This window comes from Columba livia, chromosome 3 (assembly GCF_036013475.1).
Source record: "Columba livia isolate bColLiv1 breed racing homer chromosome 3, bColLiv1.pat.W.v2, whole genome shotgun sequence".
Lineage (NCBI taxonomy): Eukaryota > Metazoa > Chordata > Aves > Columbiformes > Columbidae > Columba > Columba livia.
Window position 1 is genome coordinate 111,466,436 of NC_088604.1, and position 20,326 is coordinate 111,486,761.

The following is a 20,326-nucleotide window of genomic DNA, read 5'->3' on the forward strand; positions in this document are numbered from 1 at the left end:
TGTTTGAGAGGTATTTTAACAGGTCTGCATCCAAGGAAATAAATCTTTCTGCTTTATTTAATGTCTTTGTTGTACTGAAATAACATAGTACTACTGGGTTTCATTATTGTAGTTTTTGTCTACCCCAGACTAAGTTTTAGATTGTCTGAAAGCTGGAATTGATTAAGAAAAGATGCAGGATTGTACTCGCTGAGGAGACTGTGCCGCTATGAACACGGGTAGTTCCTGCTGTTATGTAGGAATTTGTGCATATTTCGGTGTCTGCTGCTTGCAGCCCACCTCTCTGCCACTGATGCTGACCCACAGCTGAGACCAGCAAAGGTCCAGGTACTGAAATTTTGATATTCATTAGGGCCACGGGGGAAAATGGAGTTCTATGACCCTCTCTGGTACGGAGAGCTTTAGTTTTTTTACAGGATTTTGAAGGATACGAGACTGTTAGGGAAAGCTCCAAACAGATTGTGTAAACCAACATAGGCAGGTTGCAGGAACAACCACAAACCATGGATGAAATGCAAAGAGTAAATCTGTTTTTGTTACCTCACTAACCAGGAGATCTCCGAAAAAATGCCTAAACACCTGGCCAGCAGTACAAAAGCAGGAATGCAGGCACTGCAGAGCTCGGTCTGTGCTAGAAGATCTACGAGCCTGCTGCTTTTGCTTGTACTTCAAGGGTTCACAAAGGCACAGTTTACCACGCCACTTTGATCTTTGCCTGCAGTAGAGCAGGAATTTCAAGGATGTTCACTAAGGTGCCTTTAAGACTTTCAGAGGCCTGTGTTATCTAAACACAGAGGTTCTACTTGTGAAGCACAGAAGGCTAAACAACAACAATTAGTGTAATATATGTGTTTTTCTACACCTCAGCTGCATTTGCTTGAGCGTATTTACAGTTCTCCTTGCCAATCTTCCATTATATTCCCACACAGATGCAGTGTCCTGGTTTATTATATTTCAGCTAGAGTGGAAAGTTTCGCTGACTGGGTGTGTTAAAATATTGTACGGTCGCTTGCAATTCAGAGAGCTTTCTGTAAGCAGAGTCTTTTTTTCTGTGCTTGAATTGTTTTACTCTAAGGCAATCTAATAACGTTAAATCAAAAGCACTTGGAATGCTTTTTGAAATTCGGAAAAGTACTGGCATCAAAAAGAAAAGAAAAGAAAAATAAACCATTTCCTCACACCACAATATAAAATAAGGCCCAGGTAGGACCTGGACTGTTGGCACAAATAACTTGTTTATTACTCAATAATAGTGACAATGTTTAGCAACCCTGAAAAAACTTCAATCAAAAGGTATAGGCACTACACAAACATGAACTTAGCGCATACCCTTATGTAGGGGGAATGGTCCCATGGTGGTAAACTTAGGTACAGGAAAGTTAAATAACATATCTTATTCAGTGTTTCGTCCAATTTTGCTGTGCACAAAAAGCCTCTGCTACAACTCTGACCAGAACCTAAGTGTCCCAACAGGTTCAATCCCCTGGCTTGGTTGCCTTCATAGGAAATTACTGTGGAGCAGAAATGCTAATCTTTAGACTACACAAACACAGCATTAATATTAGAACTTTTGAGTTTGAGGAGAAGACTCCAAAAATGCTTCTGCAAATCTTTGACAGAGTATTTGGAGCTCATTTTTCCTTCACATGCCAATGGTGTTCATCACATTTGCTGGCACAAAAACTACATTGCTGTTATTAACATCTATAACAGCAGGTTTATCAGGTGGAAATTGCTCCTGGAAGATTATTTGACACATGACAGATTTCTACTCAAAAGACAGCTTCCGAATACCTGAAATTTTGTTACTCTATTAAAAAAAACCAAACCAAACACATGTTGAAAACAGTAGTGAAGTCCCTGGGAATTCAAATACCAATTTAAAAGTAAAGAAAGAAAGGTTGGTATTTTCCTAAGTATAAACCTTGAAATCAAATCTCTAGAGTATGACTGGACACCAAAATTGCTTTATTCAGTGTTGAGCTGCAATAAGCCTTCCAGCATTGACATGGTGGGTATAGGAACTCTTCCACAGAAGTGCAAGTGGATTTGCTGTTGAAACATCATAGTCTGAGTCCAACATTCTACTATTACACAAGTAATGATGGAAGGTGTTTCTCAGCTGAGGGATATCTGACTTCTCACACATTATTTTTTTTAATGTATATATGTTTTCTTACTTTATAAAAGCAGTATCTGCAGTAATGAAAGAGAAGAATAAATGAATTTTAGCAGTCATCAGTCTTTGGCCTGTCTTGTTTGAGAACAGACTTAAGCTAACGCATCTACATGAATTACAAAAGCCTTTCTCTCAAGGGAGTTGTATGGTCTTTTAACAGCTGAAGACTATTTCTAGATTTTCCTGGAATCATATCCACAATTAATTACCTCTATTACTCCTAGCACCATAAAAATCAAACTTTCTCTAGTTCCCTTGTTGAGAGTTGTATGCTGTACAAGATGATTCTGTGTAAAAAAATTAATGTAAAATTAGGGAGAAAATTCCAGAAGGTATCTTTTGATCTGGTGGTATCTGCATCAGGCTTGATATCCCCACGTTAAAGAGGGTACTCCAGGGTGAAACTTGTTCAGGAATTCAACAATCAGTGAAAACAGAACATGAGACTAATAAATAGGCATGAAGGGACTTCTGGAGGTCATCTGGTCCAAGCCCTCCTGCTTAAACAAGGCCACTAACCCAGGACTGCATCCAGACAGTTTCTGAATATCTCCAATATTCATCTGATCTTTTTCAAATGTTTGCCTTGTGCTGCTTCCCTGAGCAAGCCCTTTCCAAGCCTCTTTAATTTCTTCCATTTGAGCAGGCCCTACTGATCACTCAGAGATCCTCATGTCATCTCTATTGGTAAGGAAAGGGCAGTTATCTGTCAGAAATAAAGCAGAGTCTAGCTCTCCATAAAGGTCCAGCTGGGTCTTGGCCCCATAGTACTAGCTCAGTAATTGCCGTATCTGGGTTGGGAGGAAGTTTTGTTTCCAAATATTTTTACCTACTCGAACCTCCTAAAGGATTATCTTAATTCCCTTTTGTCTTCCTTCCATGCCTCCTCTAAACTAACCTGAGTCATCAGAGAGAGCTTGAAAATTCAAAGTCTGAAAGCCTGGAATTATCCCACAGTTAATTGTCTCAAATGGCTTGAAGACTGTGGTGTGCTGGCTATATTTAGGTGAGCCTAGCAAAGCTGTGGATAAGGTCTTCAGTCATCAACCTGCTACAGTGCTGCCAAGTCCAACAGAAGCCTTGCTGGGCTTGTTACTATCATACAAGTGTTACTGTTCTTGACATGGTTTCGATAATAAGGTTCTGCTTTCACAGAGGTGATGGAGATTAAATTTCTTCCACTTGTTTGACTTTGTGCGAAAAAAATTAACAAACTCAAAAAAAATTGATCAAACTCAGTCCAGACTCAAAAAGTGGTATCAGACCAGTGGATAGTTCTGGTCAACAACAGGTTGACCATGAGTCAATGATGTACCCTTGTGGTCAAGAAGGCCAGTGGTACCTGGGGTGCCTTAGGAAGTGTGACCAGCAGGTGGAGGGAGGTTCTCCTCCCACTCTGCTCTGCCATGATGAGGCTGCACCTGGAGTACAGTGTCCAGTTATGGGCTTCCCAACTTAAGGAGGGCAAGGAATTACTGAAGGGAGTCCAGTGGAGGGCTACAAAGATGATTAGGGGTCCAGAGCATCTTTCTTATGAGGAAAGGCTGAGACAGCTGGGTCTATTCAGCCTGGAGAAGAGAAGGCTGAGAGGATACCTTATTTGTGCTTACAAATATCTGAAGGGTGGATGTCAAGAGGGTGGATCAGACTCTTTTTAGTGCTGCCCAATGACAGGATGAGGGGTAATGGGCACAGACTGAAACACAGGAGGTTCCATCTAAACATGAGGAGAAACTTCTTTACTTTGAGAGTGACCAAGCACTGGAACAGGCTGCCCAGAAAGGCTGTGGAGATTCCTTCTCTGGAGGCATTCAAGACCTGCCTGGATGCATTCATATGTGGTCTGTTCTGGATGAACCTGCTTTAGCAGGTGGGTTGGACTAGATGATCTCCAGAGGTGCCTTCCAACCCCAACCATTCTGTGATAGTGTGCCTATCAGTGCCCACCATTGCTTTAGCCAATTAAAAAATGTACATACCAACTTGAACAGTCTCAGCATCTCTTATCTTTGCTGTGTTATGTTGAGTTTATTGGAAATACAATCCAGGTATCAATTCCAGAGTCGGCAATTGTGTCCTATAGTAGAGAAGCTGAAGTTGTGTGCCTCTGCACAATCATGGATTTTATTGCCTTTGTCAGAATGAGGGGGCAGGAATGCTGGTGCATTTACATGGGAGGTGAAGAATTATTTACTGGGGAACAGAGGAAACATCATCACTCTCAACTGCAGAGCTGTTAAGAGAAAATAGCTTCTGTGCTGGGTTGGCATTGTTCATTCATTCATTGGAAGGATGGCATTTGCCCTTCCCTTCAGGAAACCATTCTGCGAAAGGCTTTTCCTATTACATGATAGTCTCATTTTGTTGCCAGACTACCGCCAAGGCTCATATATCCATGCAGTTTATGAATACTGCAGTTACCATTAACCTACTGAAAGTCAACAAGTTTGGTGAATCCAGCTTGGTCTCACATCCTTTCTCCAGTCTTCAGGGTCATGAAACCTCTGTTGGGCACACGCTTGATAGAGTGGCTACTGCAGACTGACTAGTTGTCAGCCTGGGACTTGGTAGCTCACAGATCTCCATCTCACAGCTGCATACTGAATTACCCAGAATACGCTGATAATCACGAAAACGTAGGCATTGATATCAGTGCTTGTAGACAAGAGCTTTCAACAGCCGTTTAAGTTGGCAGAAAATGAGACTACACATTCATATAATAGTCCAAAGCAAATAAACAACGTTTTGGTTCTGCTCTCTCATGCCAGGCAAGCTAGCTGGTTTAAGCTCTAATGAAACATATTAATAGGAAACGTAGTAAGAAATACAGAATCCTTTTTCTGCATGGCATGTAATAACCCATCTCCATCCAGTATCCTTGGTAATCCATTGTGCATCTGCAATACTTATGTTCAGACTGTTCAAAAAGATTTCTGCCTGATAGTTTATCCTTCAAACTGCAAAGGAGGTACAAATTGCCTCCGTATGAAAGAAGGGAACTTCCCAGATACTTTCCAAGGGAGCAACAAGAAACTTGTAGTTTCTTCTTTTTTTTCTCTACTCATTCTACAATAAGAATAAATACTTAGACAGAGATAAAGCACAAAACTCTCAGGTGAGTTTAGTGGAAGGGGAGGAATGTAACATTCAGTATAGTACTAGGTACAACTCTCCAAAACCTGAGGGACCCTGTAGTCTCCAATTTCTCACTTTTCCATTTATATTTACCTCAGCATTATCAGCCTTATGTGACTGAACAGTAGTAAGAGCTCATCTTAAAACATCAAATAGAGAAATTACATTAAATTCCAAACACTAGATGTAGATCACTCATTGTCTGTTGGTATCAAAAGCGTTTTAGTTGTCCATTCACATGAGGACTTTCTGGCTCTCTGGAACACTTTATTTAGTGATTTTGCTCCTTTCCAGCTTCACATGAGCTGCAAAGGAGTTGTGCAGCTCCTTTATATGAGAACGTTGTCACTTTCTTTGCAGACAGATAGTTCGTCAACCCCGTGGAAGACTTGGGAGATAGTGGACAGAATATTAAGATATCTAATGTTATGAACTTGTGCAAAAAAGGCACTCTGAGAAAATCTGCTTTGCATACAGCCCTAAGACATTTTATCTTTTAATAGAGGGAAAAAGGCAAGGCACACACATAATGTGAACAGAGAGATAGTGAGATAATCATATTGAAGCACAGACAATTTGTTAAACATGCAGCTTTTCAAGCGTTAAATAATGAGAGGGTCCCTTTTTTATACAATAATTAAGCAATTTCTTATTACTGTTTGCATGAGTTTTAAATGGTGTTTGTCAACTTAATTAGCTATGTGCTTTTTCTGTGTTCCTTACTATTAACCTGTGTTTGGACATAAAACAACCATTTTAGAATACGTATTAGAGTAAGGAGTGAACTGTTCTCTTCCAAATGCAAGTTGTAGCATTTTTCCATTTTGCTGAAGGTATAGGCTACAGAATGTCTTCCTCTTGGCCTCAACTAAGTCACACTTCAGGGTTTGGATTTACTGCATTGCGTTCGGTTCCTTTCCTGACTTCTCGTGTTGCCCTATTCCTTGCCCCACCGACTGGATTGTTCTGTGAGTACTGGGAACACAAGACTGACATGGGAACAAAACACTGACACACAGACAGGAACACAGCATGACAGGCCCTTTCAGTGGCAGCACAGTCATTGCCCAGCTAGAAAACATACCCTTAGTATCTCAGCAATGTGCTGGTTTGGGGTCTTCACTGCTTGCAGCAGCTGCTGGTTCTAGCAATCCAGTGGTGCTCAGGCTAGTGCTGCCAGGCAACAGCCTGTTAAAACCGAAAATGCAACCGTAGGTGAGACTTCTAAATGTCTTTCATGGTTTAACTTTCCATCTGTTCAAATTAACAGCAGAATAATTTAAAAAAATATTCTTTAATCATCCAGGTTCCTACATACTAAATGTAGTTACTCTGTCAATATGAGGATATGTCAATATATTCTCTGTTTTTACTGGTTTTGTGCAAGTCGAATGATGTGTTAATGAAGGGGCCACTGTTTATGCAGATGGAAGTAGGGATGTAGTATATTATTGTAAAGTGTCAGACAGCTAATTATTACAACTCCTAGGTGCTGTTTCTTATAGTTCTGTTTCATTGGTGACCAGAATGTTCACTAATTTCCCTGTAAATGGGAAAAGCATTTTACATACATGCACACACATATATGCATATACATATACTATTAATTTTTAAAATAGAATTATCTAACGTCTTATCTGTAGGCCATATTTAAAAAAAAAATATGTTGAAGGCAGAGAATCTTAAAATTAGTACAGTCTGAGGTTTTGAAACCCAGTGGCAAATGTGGGCTTTTTAAAAGTGTCTTTTAGAACAGTAAAAATTGCATCTTTTTGGGGGAAATGAGCTTCTGTTCCATGGTGGTTTTCAGTCTGCTTTTTATCTTGGAACCATGATGACGGGAGATAACTGCATCCCTCTGTAGCAACAAAACCAGGACAAACGATAGAACAAACACAAGTGCAGGTCCTGTCTGACCAACCTGATCTCCTTTTATGATCAGGTGACTCACCTGGTGGATGAGGGGAAAGCCGTGGATGTGGTCTATCTGGACTTCAGCAAGGCCTTTGACACTGTCTCCCATAATATACTCTTGCAAAAGCTGGTAGCCCATGGCTTGGACAAGTGTACTCTACGCTGGGTTAAGAACTGGCTGGAGGGCCGGGCCCAGAGAGTGCTGGTGAATGGGGCTGCATCCAGCTGGCGGCCAGTCACTAGTGGTGTTCCCCAGGGGTCAGTGTTGGGTCCAGTCCTGTTTAACATCTTTATTGAGGATTTAGATGAGGGGATTGAGACCATCATCAGCAAATTTGCTGATGACACCAAGTTGGGAGGGAGTGTCGACCTGCTGGAAGGCAGGAGGGCTCTGCAGAGGGATCTGGATAGACTGGAAAAATGGGCTGATTCCAATGGGATGAAGTTCAATAAGGCCAAGTGCCGGGTGCTGCACTTTGGTCACAACAACCCCCTGCAGCGCTCCAGGCTGGGCACAGAGTGGCTGGAGAGCAGTCAGGCAGAAAGGGACCAGGGGCTGCTAATTGACAGGAAGCTCAACATGAACCAACAGTGTGCCCAGGTGGCCAAGAAGGCCAATGGTATCCTGTCCTGTATCAAAAATAGCGTGGTCAGCAGGACAAGGGAAGTGATCCATCCCCTGTACTCTGCGTTGGTGAGGCCACACCTGGAGTATTGTGTTCAGTTCTGGGCCCCTCAGTTCAGGAAAGACATTGAAGTGCTGGAGCGGGTCCAGAGAAGAGCAACACGACTGGTGAAGGGACTTGAACATAAGACCTATGGGGAGAGGCTGAGGGAGCTGGGGTTGTTTAGTCTGGAGAAGAGGAGGCTTAGAGGTGACCTCATCACTCTCTATAACTACCTGAAGGGAAGTTATACTCAGGTGGGGATTGGTCTCTTCTCCCAGGCAGTCAGCAATAGGACAAGGGGGCATGGGCTTAAACTCTGCCAGGGGAAATTTAGGCTCGATATTAGAAAGAAATTCTTTACAGAGAGAGTGATCAGGCATTGGAATGGCCTGCCCAGGGAGGTAGTGGACTCGCCGTTCCTGGAGGTTTTTAAACTGAGATTGGACATGGCACTTAGTGCCATGATCTAGTAAACGGACTAGAGTTGGACCAAGGGTTGGACTCGATGATCTCTGAGGTCTTTTCCAACCCAGCTGATTCTGTGATTCTGTGATTCTGCATATTGTGGAGAAAAATGAATGTTTCAGTAATATACAGGAGCATTAAGCAGCATTATTGATTACTAATGTGAGTAAGAGTTCCCAGGACTGGCTCTTCGTAAAGTGGATCCCCTTTTGCTATTGAGTCATTCAACTGCCTCAGATACTTTATTCCTAGAGGTGTCTGGTTCTCTCCCTTGGCTGTAAAAGAGCTTAGGTAAGTCAGACTTGGCAAACTAATTCATAGGCATTTAAAGGTGGTGAGATTAATTGTCTCTGAATATTTACAGTCTCTTGTTTATATGACCTAAAGAATAGACCTGTGATTGAAAAGAAAAAAATGGGGAAGATATTGCAAAAGCTCTTTCTCCCTTCAACATGCAGGCATGATTGCACATGAATAGAAGACATGGGTAGAGAGTAGGAGCGTTGATGGACAAAGCTGTTCAGCAAAATGGAGAACCCCTGCTTTGTTCTACATATTTAATAAGAGATTTTGTGAAAACTGGTACAAGAAGTGGTATGTGACATGAGATGAGGTATCCATGAGCAGTCACAAGAGACCATGAGGAGGGTCGACTTCTCACTCTCCATGAGGATCCCAAGGAGTATGCCAGATACTGCATGGATGTGTTTGAGACTCATGCTTTTATGAGTTGTTTTTTGCTTACCAGTGGTCTCCTTAGGCTACCAAAGTGATAAAATCATTCTTAGCTGAACATTGCTTGTTTTGCCTGTGTCTTTTTAGTGTAGCAGTTTCCAGTGTTAATCATGTACTGGGCTTTGTTTCTTTGCAGCCTTCCTTGATCCCCTCCTTCTCCTTGCAGGTGGCACTATGAATGTAAATTGGTGGAGGGGGATGTCTGTTTTCTTTGTGTTATTCCCATGATTGTTGTCAACAGGAGTCAATTTTTATACATTGATAGTATAGGTGAAAGCAAGCCCTTCCTTGTTCTGTCTGCTGCTTTCTGCCCTTCTGACTGAAGTATTTTGTTCCTGTCTTCAAGCAAAAGACCAGTCAAAATGCTGTCAAAAAGATGTATGTGCTGTTACCTCTAGGATAAATACTTCCTTCAGAATTTGAGGTTTAAAACCAGATAAGCCAATAATTTACCGCCATGTTCCTGTAGCGGGAGTTGTGCACAGGTTTGGAGGCAGACCTGAACTCCTCCGAACCTCAGCCCCTCTCTTCTCACCTTATCCCCTTTCCGATCTCACACAGCAAACACATCATCGCATGCAGGTCTTTCTGCAGAGCTCGTGACTCTTGCAGCACCATTTGTATTGTTGCACAGGGAATTAGTCTGCGTTGGGTACTGTTTGAGAGAAAGGCCAGAGGGAAGTCACCACTTTCTCTGACAATAAAGCAACCAAATGCTGACCAGGAGCAGTGCATATTATCCTTTCCTCTGTTGTGAATTCATTATGTAGTGCTAAGCTAATCTCTTGAACCAGATTTTGGACTGTGGTGGGGGTTTTTTAAGTTCCTAGCTTGATACAATCATGATAAATCAGCAGAGTTATTGGCTTCGTGGCACATGAAGTATCATAAAACAAGCAGTTCTCTGTAAGGTCAGGTGTTAGGTGGGTCAGACTGAGGACTCAAAAGCAACAGCTTCCAATAATTTAGAGTTGGGCTTTTGGGGACCTCACTTTTTCTTCAGTTAAATGGACTGCTGCCTTACAAGAATGTCTGGAAGATTAAATGTTTCATCTTCTGGATTAAAATACCGTGAAGATGAAAAATGTAGAAAAGCCTTTTGATGAAATTAATGATACTGTGTTCAGTTCAAGGTCCAGGGAATGTGCAGCAGAAGAGCCATGAGGACAAACAACTAATAATTTGGCAAAACGGCAATACTGGCTAGTCCCATTCACTGAGGTTGTTTGCTCTCCATGAGGGAGAACTCTAGGGGAAGAAGCAGCTTAAAGACTGTATCATGATGCAAATATACAAAGGGTACTTATTCACACTGAATATGTAACCACAATTTTGTAATACCCCAACTTCTGAACACTTGATTTGGCAACTTTAAGTGCTGCTACTTAAGTGTTTTCAGTATTTCTTCTTTAGATCTTTATCAGTAGTGGGGATGCAGATAACAGGTCTCCAGGGCTGTCCTAGAAAAATCTTTTTAATATCAAATTAATATACATAATTTGCAAGATGATAAATGCGTGTCTTCTGTCATTTTCATAATTGCTCTTTAAGGTTATTGTTGCAATGTAGCTCCTAGCGAAATGGTTGGAAACATTGTCAGAGCTTGCAGCACTTCTGGGTTGCACCAGTTAGCACTTCTCCAAAATGTCTGTGCAAACAGGGTTTGGTAATTTAACCACTGTTATGACATTCAAAGCCTCACTTTTCATAATTTTATATTATAGTTACATTTACAAATCACAGATTTGTACTCAGATTTGTCATCATAAAATATTACTTCACTTTTTCTGGAAAAAAATATGCCCTTTTGATATGTAATGGTGGTATTTTTGTATGCTTTATTTCATCTTGAAAGTTTAAAATTGCGCACCATTGTGTGGGAAGAAAAAGAAAAGCCAGCAGGCATAGAGCATATTGTGTAGTCAAGTAAAGGGGAATATTGTTGCTATATGTCATTAAAACATCAAGACCATTGGATGTAGGTAAACTGTAATGAAAAATACATTTTCATATTTTAGTTAAAAATGACACTGATACTAGAATTCCCTCAGTGTTTCCCATGTAAATATTTATGATTATTTATATAAAACTTTGAATTTCCTTGAATCATAGAATCATAGAATGTCCTGAGTTGGAAGAACCCACAAGGATCATTGAGTCCAACTCTTGTCTCTGCATAGGACAACCCGAAAATTCACAGAATCACACAGAATCACGGAATGGTTGGTGTTGGAAGGGACCTCTGGAGATCATCTAGTCCAACCCACCTGCTAACTTGGCAGCCTGTTCCCATGCTCTGGCACCTTCAAAGTAAAGATGTTTTTCCTCATAATCAGGTGGAACCTGAATGAAAATGTGTCCAACAGTCTGTCTTACCAACAAGTGCAAGACTGAACAAATGAGGCATATATTCTGATGCAGGAACCACTTCAAGGCTGTTGAGGTCAGGGACGGTAGGATTACCCGTGCTGCCTTTTCAGGGCTTGTCGCTTCCTGCTTTAGGAAGTGCATCAAATACTTTGAGAGCAGAAGAGAGAGATGGGGGGAGAGTGAAAGCGGGGGATCTCTGGAGGGTGAGCAGAGAGCGTGAGCTGAGCTCTCTGTTGCCTTTGGGACAAGCATCTCCTTGCACCCATTTCTGCGGGATCTGGAGGCGAATGTTCTCCTCGTGGCGGTACCAGAATTATTTGCCTGACATCTGTTCTTTAAATATTTCTAAGGTGTATAAACGCAAGGAAGAAGTTATGAGCTGCCAGTAGCAGCATTGAATTTTCTGGAGCGCTGCTCTTCCTAAATGCCAGCGCTTTTGTGACACTGTGGAGTTTGTCTCTCAGAGGACAAGCCGGATGAGGTACAGACACCGCCGGTCAGGCGAGGCGGCTGCAGTCTGCCAAAGCGTTTGAAAAGCAACCACGTTAGGGTAGCTCCAAGTGAGATCTGGCCTAGCTTCTGGGATATGTAATCTGAAAATCCTTATCTGTGATGAGGGCCTTGTATTTTATTTTCTTTAAGTTATTTGCCTCTGCTCTTACGGGGGAAGGGAGCCAGGAGGAGGCAGAGAGCCGGCTCAGGGCTCCTGGCATAGGTACCGGAGGATAACTGCCTTCCTGCCATTCATGTTAACCTTTTCAAAGGATGTGGAGGGCTTTGATTCGCATGCTTGGCTTCACAGACCATTACTCCTGTTTAGTTCAAGCTTTGCTCTTTAAAAGGTAGAAGAAAGAAGGAATGCTTTTCCTCTTGTAAGACCTTTTCTAAACTACCATCAAAACAAAAATCCTCAAAATCTTTGCAATAAAAACCTGATAAAACCTATCCTTTTTCTGTAGAGGTTTTATGCCTTATTATCAGGCTCCTTAACAAGAGCCACACAGGCAGAGTACAACAGCTTTTACATTGAAAACTTGATTCTTTCCAGTGTTCCCTTGCACCTAACGACGAGTTAACACAATTTGAATAAGCTGACGTTATTGTGACGATGAACTTTTAGCTATTACATCAAGCCCTATTGTGGGGCTGGTTTAGATAGTGAAAAGTCTTGGGTGCTCTCTCTGCCGTCTGTGTCCCTCAGCGCTCCGTGAAGGAGCGAGACTCACAATATCCTGTTTCTGCACTTGCCTGAAGGGTGGGTTTGGTTCATCGTGGTTGGCAAGCACCTCAAGCTGGAAAGAAGCGTGCATGAATAAATATTCCTTTGCTTCTGTCATGATGAGTTATGGACATACTACAAAAATAATTATCTTCCCTTCATAAATCAGTCTGATAGTTAACTTCGCTTTGCTTACTAATTCACTCACTGTTCCTGCTAATCTTTGTTTGGTTTGGGTCAGATACTTAAGCATAAGAATAAATCACAGGTCTGAGACAGAATGCTTTTTTAATTATTATTGTTTTTGTTGCTGGGGAAGAAAAATGCATCTAAAGTAGACGTCTTCTGTGAGTGAATCTACAGTATGGTGATGGCCCTAAAATGAGGTGTTTGTATTAGCTGTTCTACCCTGCTTTTAGGCACAATATTGCCTCATTTGTTTAAAATACTGATATCTGTTAATATTAGATGTACTGGTTAATTAAATAGATTTGTGAAGCTGGATATGCTGAGAAGTAAAAACCAGAAGAAATAGGGAAGCCATACAAGTCAGAAGCTAAGCCCGAGGGCATGTGAAATAGTAAAATATTGTATATGTATGTTGTATGCACACTCACTAGCAAATATGAGTTAAGTGCAGAGCTTTTTAAGGACAGAGAATCAAGCCAGTTAGAAGGAAATTGTTGTATTCATGCATTGCTAGGAAAAATGTGTTGCCAATTCATATTGCAACACAGCTATGAGGACTAGAAGCTGCATAATGAAGCAAGTACTTGTGTGATAGTGCCGGCACACTAGCTGCATGTTCTACAACAGTATTTTTTAGCCATGTTCAACAGTGTGCCTGCTATCACTCCTCCATTTGTTGAATTCAGGATGACCTTTGCATGAATAAAGTCAAATAGGATTAAGGCAGGAATTTTCAACAATGGGAAAGAGCAACAGATGTAGCCGACTTTGAACGTGGGAGGATTGTTGATGCAAGGTTGCCTAAAGGGAGTGTCTGTGGTGACAAAAAAAGGGGGAAAAATACAACAATTTCCTAAAAATTTAACCACATAAGAGAAAATAAAAGAAATTTAAAACAACCCAAAGGAAGTGAGTGATCCTGGGTTTTACTGAAGTCAAGCTGCATGCATGTTTTTGTGACTCACTGCCTCCTTTTAATTGTTTTTTTCTACTCTCGCAGAATTACTTTCTGTTCTCTGTGGGTATCACTATATGAGCTGAGGATTTAGATTCACTTTTTTTTTTTTTCTGAGTTATTTTAAAGTACCTAAATAGAATTGAGAGGAAAAAGGAGATGTTGTTTCTCTGGAGAATTAGAATTTAATTATTATTTAATATTTGAATATAAAATCCAGAACATGCTAATATTTTTATATTGGATTTATCCTATATACAAGCATATAGATGGATCTAAATTGGCTACAGCACAAACACTTTACACAGAGGCTGTTCTAGAAAGGGGGAAAGAAGGTTTAAAACACATTTAAAGCAATAACTTTTTCTGATCTATCTTATGCAGTTTCATACTTTATGTGCCTGTTATATAAACTGAAGTGGTTTTCATCTCAGTAAAAAATAGAACATGCATATGTTTTTTCTTGATATATTTAGAGAATATTTTTGTACTTTATAGAAGTATTTAGTTACCATTTCTTTAAATACAACCAATTCTTTGAAATTCACTTGGTTTCGTTATTGACAAGAGCTATTTTGCAGTTTAGTAGATAGTTGTGTTAATCCTTAAATGATACTTCATAGTTTGTAGTAATGAATAATGCACAAATTTTAAATATAGTTCATATGTATAATTCAGACAAATCAGCTTTGAAAAGCATGCATGGGAAAAGCTTTTAAAGTGTGAATGAAATCATGTGCTTTAGCTCAGAGAATGGGCTTTAAAGGAGCTAACTAGAAACTAAAGCAATTAAGGAAATCATGTTGTAAATGTTATGAAAAATATTGGTGAACTTAATATATTAGCAGCTCATCTGTAATATTTAAAAGCTTGATTAAACATCAACTGATTAAATGCCTACATTACACTATGTAGGCATAAAAGAGCTATGCTGTTGAGAGGGCAGTCTCTCTCTGTAGAAAAATCATTTGGATTCAGAGGATGTAGCATGGTAAAACATCTTCTAATACAGCTTATCCTGCCTCTTCCCATATTCCTTTAGAGCAGAACTCAATGAGGTGAGCTGTGGGTTACCCACGAGCTCATGACGTGCCACTGTAAACGTGGTAGTTGTAACACGTGTCCCATGCACAAGAAAGGAGTATTTCAACAGATATTAGAAAAAAAAAAAAGAAAGTTGTCATCTGGGATTGAATAGCTTAAAGAACATGGCTCTGGGTGCTGGAGGCTTCATTAGTAATTTTTGTTACCTTAATGAAGATGCTGTGACCTTTAATTTTGGGACTAGGAACAACTTCATATGCATACCTGGCATCTCTAGCACCAGGGACACCTAACTCTGCTATTTGAATTTGGGGGATTTATGCCCGCTGTGCCTGTAGAAAGTAACCTTTATTTCCCTGGGGTCTCGTTGTGGGGACAGACATTAAGCTCACAAATATATACATAACTGCTTGGCATCAGTTGTGCATGCACAACGGTGTGAAAGGCTGTCATATTCACAACAGCAAAACCTCAGCAATTTAGTTTGAAATAACAGTTGGATGGTGAGTGCTAGACACCTGGCTTTTTGTTAACATTTGTAAGACTTAATGCAGAGTCCAGTGAAGGCAACAAGACCTTGAAGTCCTTTAGTTGCTCCTGAGTTAAGTACCTGGGCAGTGAAATCTAAATCTAAATTTCCTTGAGCAGTAACTGGGGCAGGTTAGAGCAGTTCCTTAGTTGTCATGGGTGTCTTTGAAGGGCAATCCACAAGTACGAGTACAGTCACTTTTTCTTTGGTGGGCCAGCCAAAATCTTCATTCTCCCTCACAACATCAACACCTCTGAGACAAGGAACTGGAATCTTGAAGCCTTGCAAAGGTCACGTTTCCTGGCTTGCTTCAGTGCAAACAGATCTTTGAAATCCAACTGAGCCAATAAAGCTTTAAAAGTACCCAAACATGTTACACCATCTGAAATAATTATAAATATTATATTTTTGTGTTCATATTTTTTTTTTCTCACCCCAATTACCTGCTCATATTTTATGCTTCTGCAGTGTAATGAAAATAATTTTTACTTACAAAACAGGTAAGCAGAATGTGTTTCTGTTATTTCAAGTGACCTTAGTTATTTCTTTATGTATTTCTATAGACACAGTGTGTATGTGTATATTTCGTTTGTGCGTGTATATATATGTATATATAAACTAATATCTTAGTATATTTGTTGCTATAAGTATGCTTGTCTCTTTTGACCTCTTTTTTGTAGTGAAGTCAGTTACAGCTGTATTGCTTGTGTCTGATGTAGGACATAAGAGATCTCTGGAGTTTTCCTACATGTACCTAAATGCAATTGTGTAGGCAGACATAGCATCTCCTAAGGCCACCGTGGAGCATCTAGATATGGCTTTTGCTCTGAAGAATCTTCTAAACCACCTGTCTCTCCCATCTGGTCTTGGGAGACCAATCTTGCCTACCTAAACTCATCTTCTGAGTCCCTCCTCTTACCCCCGCAAACTCGCAGAAGGGATTGAAAAGCTATGAAACAGTAGCAGCACTTAACACTGCCAAGGTTTTATGAATAGGAGATAATAAAAATTGTTGCAAAATTACTTCTGAGTATTTACATATCGTAAAAAAACTTACGTGAATGTAACTCTTTGAGAAACTGCACTATGACTAAAGTAGCATGCACACTATATATTTATCAACTCATCATTCTTCCACTAACTCTTCTGTTTGAGTAGTCTGTAAATTTTATTGGAACTGTAGGTGAAACTGCTCTTTGAATTTCGCTTCTGTGCAACTTTAAAGGTAAAGTGGATCTTAGGCAAGTGATGTCACTGTATGTGTTTCCTAGTCACGTCTTGGGCCAGGCTTCTGTGGGCAAAGTCTTGTTTAGCAATCTGCAAAACCCCTGTTTTTGAGAGGATGGATCCTCCACCTTTAAAAAAATTTTAGACGCTTATGTAACTTGGAACCAATACTCAATATTAGAACAAACTTTGTAGATTCTGCTGGAAGCTTATTTGGAGTGGTATCAACAAAGCATGAAGTATATTGACTTTTCTACATTTGTCAAAGATTAGAAATTGCAGCTATTTTGCTGTGTTACCAGAGTTCTCCCTTAGATGCGCTTTCTCTTCTCTTTATTCTCCCCATTTCAAAGATTGTCATAATCATTTAATCTCTCATTATGCAATTAGATATGTTGCTACACATTTATTAGCAAACTTACTGCCAGACTTGTAGTAATGCTCTAATTTACACTTCCCAGAGCATGGAAATTCCTGTGTAGGGGTGAAAGCTCCCTTCTTTTCCCTCCTCCACCTATCCTGAGGTGCTCATGCAGTGAAAGGTATTGCAGGAGACTGAGATGTGTGAATGATAAGTGCTCTACACGTTGCAACACCTGGACATGATCAGACTTGTTAAAGATGATGTACGAACTTGAGCTTGAGTTTTCTGTGTTTGTGCTGGCTGAAATTTCCCCCCCCCAATAGCTGCTTGAGGTTTTCTGATAAATCTCATCTCATCCCCCAACCCAAGAGAGAGCAATTGATACTTTCTCCCAGAGCTCCTTCTAATAGCACTGGTACTACTGGTTGGAAGACCGAAGTCTTCTGGTGCAGTCTTTCCATCTAGGTGTTCCCAAGTCCTGTCTGCAGACAAATATTTGGAATAATGAAGAGATCACACCAGCAGCATGTTAATCATTGCATCACCTTGGGACCAACTGAGAGCCTTTCTTTCAAGAGTTTTTCTCAAAGCCCTTAATATTACAATATTTTCCATGTAATTTTTTGCTCAAAGTGTTTTATTTTTATATATCTGACGAAGTGTTTTTTTATTTTAGGGAATTTAAACCAGAAAAAAAAAAAAAAAAGAGCTGCTGAACAAATTCTGTGATTCCAAATGTTAAGCTAGTTTTTAAAATGTTGACATAACTACCACATTGTATTTAGGAAAAAAAAAAAAAGGCAAGCTATCTCTGTGGACAAAATACTAATCTTTCATTCAGAATTTTATGAAGTACGTCCTGGGGATCAGTCAGGAGTTTTACACGTGTAAAAAATGAAACACAGAAGAACTGACTGCTGTGTGTTGCTGTAACACCCCTAGAATATGGCTAACACCCAATTACTGCATGCTTAGACTTGGATGGTAATTACAATTGAGCTGTAAAATATTTTGACAGTCTCCAACTGTTGTGTGGTTATTAGCCAGGCATCATATGGGAATGAAGTACAGTGATTTGATTAGTTTTCTATCACAATCTGCTTAAATAAAGACTTTCAAAATAAACGTAGTGTAAAGTGTTAATCAAAAGCATTATTTAATTACTAGCAGCTTTTTTTGACTTCTGCAGGAGAGAATTCCTCTTTCCCAAAGATTTTGATTTCTTAAATGAAACTTGCCTTACCTTTATGCTTCAGCTTTTCATTTACAAGCTTTTACTTGTTGAGTGCTAAAAGCGTAGCCACACCAAATTTAATTTGTAGCATGAAAATGATGCGTGTATTTTTCAAGGGGATAGATTTGCCAGTGTTGAAGCTAGAAAAGCTTGTGTTAATTATGTATCATAAAACAAAAAGGATATTTTCATTCAACATGTATTTCTTCTTTTAGCTTCCCTAGTCCTAGCAGTTAGCAAATTTGGATAGTGTAAGAATTCCTGGAAAAATATATGTTAAGCTAAGTGGCACTTGAATTGCTGTTACTTTTACATGTATTTTTATTTTGAAATGAAACTAATAAAGCAAAAATATTGAAACTGCATGCAAATTAAGCTCCAGATTGTGCCACTCTTGTTATGTTCATTAAGCTATTGAATCTTTGAGTAGTGGCTGTTATTCCGTGGGGGATTTTCACAGAATAAAGTACTATTCAAAGAGGTGAAGACAGCAGTCTGCCTTCATACTGCTCATATGCTTGTTCTGTTTGGCAACTAAACCAAGAATATTTGAGTCTGCCATTCCTTAATTTTTCACTTGCTTTATTTATTTAATAATGCTTTTTGGTTTTGTATGTTGTTTACGAATGGTGTTTGTGAGTGAAGCATTCTAAGCATTCTGCTTATGGTATAGAATAATTTTTCAAGCATTATCACCATGTTTTTTCTTTAAAAAGAAAAAAAAAAGGGGGAGAAAGAGCCACTGAAGTTACACAGATACTTGTTACCCACTTCATTCTGCCTGTGACGTCTCTGCTGTGACTGAGCTGAATCCAGCTGATTCAGTTACCTGTGTTGCTTGGTGTTGCTTGTGACTTACTATTTGCCTAAATACCCAATTTCACCCGACTGTAATAGGGTGGTTTCTTTTGCTAACTGTTGTCCTGTGTTTGACCTGAACCTTTTTACCTTGCAGCCAAAATAGTCTTTCTAATGTATCTTATATTTTAAAGATGGGAAAGAGCCTTCCTCTCTCCTAGTGTTCATGAGGAGCAGCTGGAGTCATGAAGTTACACTTCTTCAATAGCCAGTCTCCTAAACAGCTAAAAGATAAAATACATACTCTGTAAAATTATTCATTTGGAGAGCTGTGTTAGTGGTTACTGTACTTTCTGTCTATTCAGATAGCCACGTGCTAGGAAAAAAATCAAAATATGCTGTGCTTTACAAGGAAATCTGATTAACGCAGGTGAATCGGTGCATTGTTTATGAAACAAGTAATACTGGGACCCAATCCCAGGCTTAATTTTTAAAACGGGAAGTATCTTTTTTGGTGGGTGATGTGAGCCTAGAAGCCAGTGTGAGGTGTCCTCGGTGGGAAGGTGGGGTTCATGGACTCCCTTCTCTGCTGTTGGAGAGCCAAGGGGAGTTCTGCCTGTGTCAGCTGTGTCCTTCCCCTGTAGGACCTGGAGTTCAGAAACACAGAGAAGGTAGGTCTGAAACACAGCTTAAAAGATCACTTGGTCCTTCTGCTTGCCCGAAGGCAAGTTCAGCTTTACGAAATGAAGGATTTCTTCAGCCTGTTGTTAAAAACATCCAATAATGAAGCATCCGTGGCTTTCCAAGGCAGTCTGAGTACTTCATTATACTGTCTTATAGATTGCTCCTCCTAATGTCTGACCTGTTGCAATTAAAGCATGTGACTTCATTTTGGTAAACACGGGCATGTGGGCCAAAGGGTTTTCTTTCTTTTTCAGAATTTTACCTGCTTGAAGACTTACTAAGCTCCTTTCCTTTTTATTTTTTTTATTTTTTTTAACGTAAATGACTTAAATTTGCTCCAGCTTTCTTTGTGGTTTGGTTTTTTTTCCTGATCTTTCTTTGTCCTCATCTTACACTGCGTCATGCAAAACTGAACATAAAATTTCTGCCGTGGCTTTGTTGATGCTGAGTGGAGTGGGAGAGGCAGTACATGTCTTGCAAGCTTTATTCCTGTCTGTACATCTCAGTGTGATGTTTGTCTTTTTCACAACAACCTGATGTTGTTGACTTATGTTCAGCTTGAATAGACTGTTTCCCCCACATCCTTTTGTGAAGAACTGTTACCTAACCAGTTCTTC

The 20,326-nt window shown here is 39.9% G+C and overlaps 1 protein-coding gene across 23 annotated transcripts in view; it reads left to right on the forward strand.

The window, feature by feature from the left end:
- Positions 1–20,326, forward strand: part of EHBP1 (EH domain binding protein 1) — a 225,538-nt gene that overhangs the window by 114,349 nt on the left and 90,863 nt on the right. The gene's annotated exons all lie outside the window — the stretch shown is intronic.